Below are 8384 nucleotides of genomic sequence, written 5' to 3'. Positions count from 1 at the left end.
CTCTATGATCCTATTTGGGATTTTCTTGGTAAAGATACTGAAGTGATTTCCCATTTTATTCTCTAGCACATTTTGCAGATAAGAATATTGAGGCAAAAAAGCGTTAAGTGGCTTGTGCAGGATCATCCAACTAGTAAATGTCTGAGGCTGGATTTGAACTAAGGTTTTCCTGATTCCAAACCTGATATTCAATTCACTTAGCTGCCTAAGAAAGAGGTACTTGCATGCGAAACAATTCCATTTAACAAATATTAATCCTTATTTAACATGTATATTAATTATATACATACACATGTATGTATGTATATATATATATATTATGCTAACATACTGATATGTGTATATGGATATATACATATCCATATTCATATACACACATGGATTACCTACCTATATCTATTTATCTATCTATCCACCTATCTCTCTATCCATATACACACACATAAAAACATTTGCTTCCCTTATGCCATGGGGAAGCTAAGGGTAACAGATAAAGTCTCACCCCTTAGGATTGAACAGTATAGAGGAGATAGTGAAAGAGCATACTTTGGCACTGCCTTTGATGGGATCAAAGTCCTGTCTTCATAAACTTCAGGGGATCCCTATTATCACTAGCATCAAGTATAAAGTCATTTGTAGGATGTTTAAGGTTTCCTGCCTTCCTTTTGTTTCCCACTTAACTCTTTCATACACATGTGCTCCATAAGTCAGCAATGCAAGCTAATCTGCAGTTCCTCAAACTTCATCCTCCATCACCCCACCTATAATGTTCTCTTTCTTCACTTCTGCCTCTTGATTTCCTTCATGACTCACATCAGATCCTCTCTTTTGTTGGTGGTCTTTCTCAGACCCTTCCCACCCCTCTCTAGTTGCTAATGTCTTCTTTGGCATTCCATGTGACCCCATTTGAATTTTTCTCAGCAAAAGTACTTGTTTGCTATTTTCTTTTCCAGCTTATTTAACATGAGGAAACTGAGGCAAACTGGGTTAAGTGACTTGCCCAGGATTAAATAGATAATAAATCTCTGAGGGTGGATTTGAAATCATATTCATGTTTTGGACGTGACATTCTATCTACTGCATTACCTAGCTGTCCCTTGATTGTGTGCTGTACATAAGTTTTATGGACCTAGATATTTACATGGAGTCTCCTCCATTAAACTGGGAGGCAGAGAAATAGGACTTAATATTTATCTTTTGTTTTATATGTGTAAAGCACTGGGAATACAGCCTTAAATTGAAAAATTTATATTTTGTCCTAGAGGCAATAGGAAACTGCTGAAGGTTTTCAGTAGGAGTGTGACATGACCAGGTCTCCTGTGCCTTATGGAAGATTATGTTGGCAGCTGTGTGAAAAAATGGACTAGAGAAGGAAGAGCCTGGAAACTTAACTAATAAGAAGGTTATTACTATAGAGTGGGGGAGAGGCAATGAGAGCCTGAATTAGGCTGGTAATAGTAGGAATGGAGAAAAGGGGGTGGATATTCCAGCTGTTTTGGAAGCAGAAACAATGAACCTGGCACTAATTGGGAATGAGGGGGGAGGAAGGGAGAGGCAAAGGCTGAGGGTGACTTTGAGGTTACACATCTCAGAATGACTGGGAGGCTGGTAATCCTGTTAAAACATGGGAAGTCTAGAGGAGATGAAGGTTGAATTGGGAAGAGAATGAGCTCACTCTCAGACATCTTGAACTTGTGATGATATTACAATGATTCAGTGGACAGCTGGCAATGAAAGAATAGTAAGAGATTAGGCCTGGATATCTACATTTGTAGGAGAGGGATAATTTTTAACTCGTGGGAGTAAATGAGATAAAGTAGAGAGGGTAGAAAGAGAAGAGGATTAAGGCAGAGCCCTGAGGGATACCCAAGCTTGGTGGACAGGAAATGGATGATCTAGCAAAGGACCATTGATTTAGAGATGGAAAGGACTTTATAAACCATCTAGTCAATTCCCTTAATTTGAGGAAACTAAGACCTAGGGATGATGATGATGATGATGACAATGGCTAGAATACTTCAGGATTTGAAAAGCACTGTACATGTATTACTGAATTTGATCTTCACAACAACTCCACTTTACAGATGAAGAAACAGGCTGAGAGAGGCAAAGCAAGTAATTATCTGAGGCAAAGATTTAAACTTAGATGTTACTGTAGACCCTAGTACAGTTCTCTCTTGGCTATTCTACTTAACTTACCAGAGACACAAAGATCCAAAATTAGAACTCAAGTCCAAATGATTCAAAATACATTCTTTCCATTGTATCATGGGAACATAAGATGGAATGGTACGGTCATACTAGTAAGGTGTTGGAGAAAGGAGTTTACTTTCAAGATAATATGTAATTTCTAAAGATTTTATGCCAGAAATGGCATATCTGGCCAGGTCTGAGGAAGTCCAGCAGCATATCATTGGAGGGGTGTTAATTGCATAGAGAGTCCATTAGGTGTTGCAATAGTCTTAGTGTGTGGCAATAAAAGTCTGGATCAGCATGTTGGCAGTGAGAATGGGAAGGAAGCAGAAGATGTAAGAAATAAAGAAATAAAGGATTTTCCAGATGGAAGTAACTATCTATCAATCAAGATTGTCTAATCTAGTTCCTACTTTCAATTTGTCAATGAGTAAACTGATACCCACATAGTTACAAAGGCAGCAAGTAACAAAACTGGGTTTCAGATCTATATTCCTGTGGCTTTAAACCCATCTCTTTATCCATTAATGGTAATTTACATATGTATTTTATTTAATAATCATATTATTTAATTTATTAATCATAGCCTTTTATTTTCAAAATACATGCAAAGAGTTTTCAACATTCACTCTTGCAAAACCTTGTGTTCCAAAATTTTCTCCCTCCCTTCCTCCCACCCACTTCCTTAGACAGAAAGTTATCCAATATATGTTAAACATGTAATTCTTCTAAACATATTTCCACACTTATGCTGCACAAGAAAAATCAGATCAAAAAGGAAAAAAAATGAGAAAGAAAAAAGAACAAGCAAACAACAACAAAAATGGTGAAAATATTATGTTGTGATCCACATTCAGATCCAGATTCAAGTCTGCTGTCCACCAAACCTGCTGTCCACACTGTAGAATCAACCTTTGGAAGTGATTCTTTCCACAAGTAGTAAGTCAGTTGGTCCAGGGGGAAGTTTTTGCTGACTATTAGCTATGTTTCAGGGGTTTGTACTGAGCTGATGCTTTCGGGGAGACAGGGAAGAGGGAGGAATCCCACAATTTCTGCCCTGAGGAACTAAGTCTTGTTGATAAGATAAGGCATCCCTTTGCGGCACTGAGGGAGCAATAAGAGAGAGTATCCTTCTCCGAGAAGAGTGGTAGGAAAGGCTGGGCCAGCCAAAAACAAATTCTGGCCTGACTTATGAGCTGGAAAGGCTTTGAGGTTTTGCCAATCATAGACTCTGGGTTTGTTGGCCAAGGACCAAATTGGTTAAATTCAGAGAGGCTCATTAGTAGAGGGTCAGTCATGAGGGAAAGCCACAGAAACTCATTCATAATAATAATAATAAACAATAACAGCTCACATTGCTATGGGACTTTAGTGTTTATAACACAGGAGAGAGAGAGAGAGAGAGAGAGAGAGAGAGAGAGAGAGAGAGAGAGAGAGAGAGAGAGAGTGTGTGTGTGTGTGTGTGTTCATAACAACCCTCTGAGGTTAGGTAGATTATCGGTTATTATCTGGGCTAGTCTGCTTAGGGGCAAGGACAAAATTCATGATTTCATGAGTATAAAGAACTCTTGGCAGATGAAACTCCTCTATCTATGAAATTTCCCCTGAAACTCAGAAAGCCTAGAATCACAGAGACAGAATATGCTAGAAGTAGTACTGGAACTCACATCTTCCTGGCTCTAATGTAAATTTTCTATCTTCTATATCATGTCCTGATATGTTGAATAGAGGAAAAGGATGCTTAAAGAGTAATCTAATTTATTCAAGGGCACATAACTGGTGAAAGAAAGGAGGATGGAAGGAAAGAAAGAAGGAAGGAAGAAAGGAAAGAAAGAAAGAAGGAAGGAAAGAGAGGAGGAAGGAAAGAAGGAGAGGAGGAAGGAAGGAAGAAATGAAATAAAGAAAAAAGGATGGAAGAAGGAAGGAAGGAAATAAAGAAGAAAAAAGATTGGAGAAAGGAAGGAAGGAAGAAGGAAAGAAGGAAGGAAATGGAAGGAAAGAAGGAAAAAAGGAAAGAAAGAAGAAAAAGGAAGGAGGGAGAAGGTGGGAAGAATGAAGAAGGGAAACAAGGAAGAAAGGAAGGAAGGAAGGAGAGAAGGACAGAAGAAAGGAAGGAAAGAATGAAAGAAAGAAAACTAGGAATGAAGGGAGAGGGAAAGATGAAAGGAAGAAAGGAAGGAAGGAAGAAAGAAAGGAAGGAAAGGAAGAGGGAAGGGAAAAGGAGGGATGGAGGGAAGAAAGAAAAGAGGAAAGGGGGAATGAAGTGAGAAAGAAGGGAGGGGACACAAGAGTGAAGGAGAGAGGAGATAAAGAAGGAGGAAAGGGGAAAGAAAAGGAGAGAGGAAAGGAAATAATTTATTAAGCCTTTACTCTATATTAGTTGCTGTGTTAAATCATTGGTTGTTGTCCTTTGTTTTTGAAGAGGACCAAGATGACTTCATTATTAGACATCACAGTATGTCTGACTGTGGCTGGTCAATCCTATAAAGTTTGGAATGTTCTGCCACAGATCAGGTACAAATAAGCCATATGAACATTTGGGATAGACTTTCTAATTTGAGCATCTTGTATTTCTTCTGAGCTAATTCAATTCTGCTTTGCTCATAGAGCACAGCACTTTCTCTGATGAGGGCACACCATGCTGGGCAGTCCTGTGCCAGTGTCTCCCATGTCATACAATTGATTCTAAAGTTCTTAAGAGAGACCTTGAGAGTGTCCTTGTATTGCTTTTTCTGACCACTCTGTAAGCATTTCCCTGTGTGAGTCCTTCATAAAATAATCTTTTTTAAACTAGTACATTTGACATTCGAACAATGTCACCAGCCCAGTGGAGTTGTGTTCTCTGTAGTAGAGTTGGAATGCTTGGCAGTTTATTTTGAAAAAGGACCTCAGTGTCTGATATTTTATACTGCCAGGTGATTTTCAGAATCTTCCTAAGATAACTCAACTGGAAGTTACTCAGTTTCCTGGCGAGGACAGTGCCCTGTCCAGGTTCCACAGTCATACAACAACGAGATCTGCACAATAGCTCTGTAGACCTTCAGTTTGGTAGTCAGTCTAATATTTTTCCTCTCCCACACTTTCTCAAACACTGAGCTAGCTCTGGTAATGCATATGTCAAGCTCATTATCAATATGAAAATCCCTGGAAAGTATACTGCCAAGGTAAGTGAACTTATCCACAGCATTCAAAATTTCACCATTTGCTGTAACTGATGGTTTCACATATGGATGATGTGGTGTTGGCTGATGGAGGATCTGCATTTTTTCTTAGTGTTAATTGTTAGGCCAAAATTACCACAAGCAGCAAAAAATCAATCCATACTTTGCTGCATCGATACTTCAGAGACTGCATTGAATGCACAATCATCTGAAAACAAAAATTCATGCAGCAAAACTCTCTCCATTTTAGTTTTGGTTTGTAGTCTTTTCAAATTAAAGAATTTACTCAGTACAGTAGCTGACTTTGATGTCACGTTTGTCTTCATTGAAGACATTTGACAACATGGCTGCAAACATGCTAAAAAAGAAATGAGAATAACACAGAACCTTGTTTTACTGCATTGGAGACTGAGAAAATTCAAGAGCATTGTCCATTGTCCAGAACTTGGGCAAATAAGCCACATGAAATTGATGTACTATCCTGATGGCCTTCTCTGGGCAATCAAATTTTGATATAATTTCCCATAAATCCTCATGACTGACAGTATCAAAGACCTTGGTCAGATATACGAATGTTGTGTACAGAACTCTGTTCTGCTCCTGGCATTTCTCCTGGAGTTGTTGGACAGCAAACATCACATTGAGAGTTCCTCATCCCCCTTCTGAAGTCACACTGTCTCTTTTTCCAAGAGTAGGACCAGCCTAATAAGGAGGACTCTGGTAAAAAATTTGTGATGGGAGTATCTATTTCTTTTATCTTTTAGAGATGGACAATGGAGGACTCCTTGAACTCTTAAGGCATAACTTTCTCTTGCTATATAATCTGGAAAATTTTAACCAGCTTTTGTATGAACAAGGGACATAATTCCCTTCCACACCTCATAAATCTCAGCTGGAATAGAATCAGCACCAAATGCTTTGCACACAAAAGGAGACTAATGACATTCAGAATCTCTTCTTCAGTTGGAACTTCAGCTAGTCAGCGACTGATTTCATTTTGAGCTAAATGGTCAATGGCTTCAGCACTGATTGATGATGGTCTGTTGACCACACTATGGAAGTGTTCAGCCCAGTTTTCTAGAATCATAACCTTATCACTAATCAACGTGGCTACATTAGCACTGAGTAGTTGAGGTACATCATAGGTCTTTGGTCCATAAATAGCCTTTGGTACTTCATAAAAATGTGTTGTTACTATAAAAATAAACCTGAATTTCATCTTCCTTTTTATTGAGCCAAAGATCCTGCATCTCTCTAAAGTTTTTATTGCACTTCACTTTTGATGGAATTAAATGTTACCTTATTAGAGATAAATGTAGTTCATCTGGTATACCTGGTAGTTCTGGTACATCTCTGTAATTCTTGTTTTTTCATTCAGCAGTTTCTGAATTTCCCTCTCATTTTTGTAAAACCAGTTTTGATGTTTTTGAGTATTCTTACTCAAGTGAGATGATGTGGTATTGCATACCAAAACTCTGAAAGTTGCTTATTCCTTTTTTTTTCCACATTAATTCTTTGGATAGTCTTTTTGCCTTTGGGGCCACTGCTTTTATTGAATGCAAATATTCAGTTTGGAGAGGATAAGTCTATGATCAGTCCAGCATTTTACACCATACATTGCTTTGGCTACTCTCCTCTTTGTCTTTTCTTACAGTCACATAATCTATTAAATGACAGTGTTTTCTATGAGGGTGCATCAATGAAGTTTAATTGCATTTAGGTAAACAGAATATAGTGTTAGTGATGAGAAAGTCATGAGATTCACACGTTTCAGCATTAAGTGGCCATTGCTTTTGGTGTTTCCAATTCCATTGCTCCAAAGGACCCCTGCCATGTCTGGCAGTCTGAGCCTACTTTAACTTTAAAGTCACCCAGAATTATAAGCTTATCTTCTTTTGGCACATTGATAATAAGGGTCTCCAGGTCTTTATAAAATTTTTCTTTGATCTTATTAGGGTTTATCATGGTAGGAACATAAGCACTGATGATGGTGGCTTGGAGTTTTCCTGCAAGTGGCAATTGCATTGTCATAAAACTGTTGTTCACTTCTCTTGGAAGGCATGTAAGCTTGTTTACTAAATTGGTTTTGATTGCAAAACTTTCACCAGCTTCATTATGCTCTCCCCTTTACTGTGGCCACTTCAGAAAAACATATATCTAGCTCCTACTTCAGTAAGCTGGCCTTCATTTGCCAACCTTGTTTCACTCAAGGTTGGATGTGATACTTGTTGAATTCTCTCACAACAAGAACTATTTGTCAGGTGACTAGATTTTTTTATTGTTTATAAGTATGTGCACATTCCATGTACTGATGATAAGCAGAATCAATTTTGTAGACATTTTTGCACACTTTTAGTGTTTTGACCACAGTGTGAAATTCCTATCTGCCACAGTTGGGCAAGCAAAAATTTGTGTGCCACCTTTCCAGCCCCTTCCTCACACCTAGAGATAAGCAGGTGTGATCCTTAAAAGGCTGCTCAGGTACTCAGGGGACTACCAAATCCCACTGTTGTTTCCCACGAGGAGATGACCATATGGTTTGGGATGCCTTGTGCAGGATAGTGATTACAGCTCCTAGTGTTTCTATATTTGCTGCTTCATCTCTCTCTCATTGGTACAGGACTTTGGGATAGGTAGAAATGGTAAAATGGTAGTGTGATGTCTTTTGATTTGTGCATAAACTGGATTTAAGTGAGGCAGGGTTGCTCAAAGCCATTACCCTCACTCTCTCTTCCAGAATCATCACTGCCCAGTGACAAGACAGAGTCAAGATGATGGCAGATGACTCCAGATTCAATGCATGACCTTGGGGTCTTCCATGTTTAATCAAGTTCCAAGCACTCCACAACATCTGCTTCACTTGCCTTCATCGCCATTGGAACAAATTGTTCACATCTGCTCATTCCACCAGGGGAAGTCTTCAAATGCTTGGGAGTACACTGCCCCCTAACTTGCTTTAGGCTTGAGACCCCTTGATTACCCTCAACCCTGGTTTAGCCTGTTTGCCAAAATGATTTATCAGAGTATGAC

This window comes from Antechinus flavipes, chromosome 1 (assembly GCF_016432865.1).
Source record: "Antechinus flavipes isolate AdamAnt ecotype Samford, QLD, Australia chromosome 1, AdamAnt_v2, whole genome shotgun sequence".
NCBI lineage: Eukaryota > Metazoa > Chordata > Mammalia > Dasyuromorphia > Dasyuridae > Antechinus > Antechinus flavipes.
The sequence above is the reverse complement of the archived record's forward strand: the minus strand, read 5'-3'. Positions refer to the sequence as shown.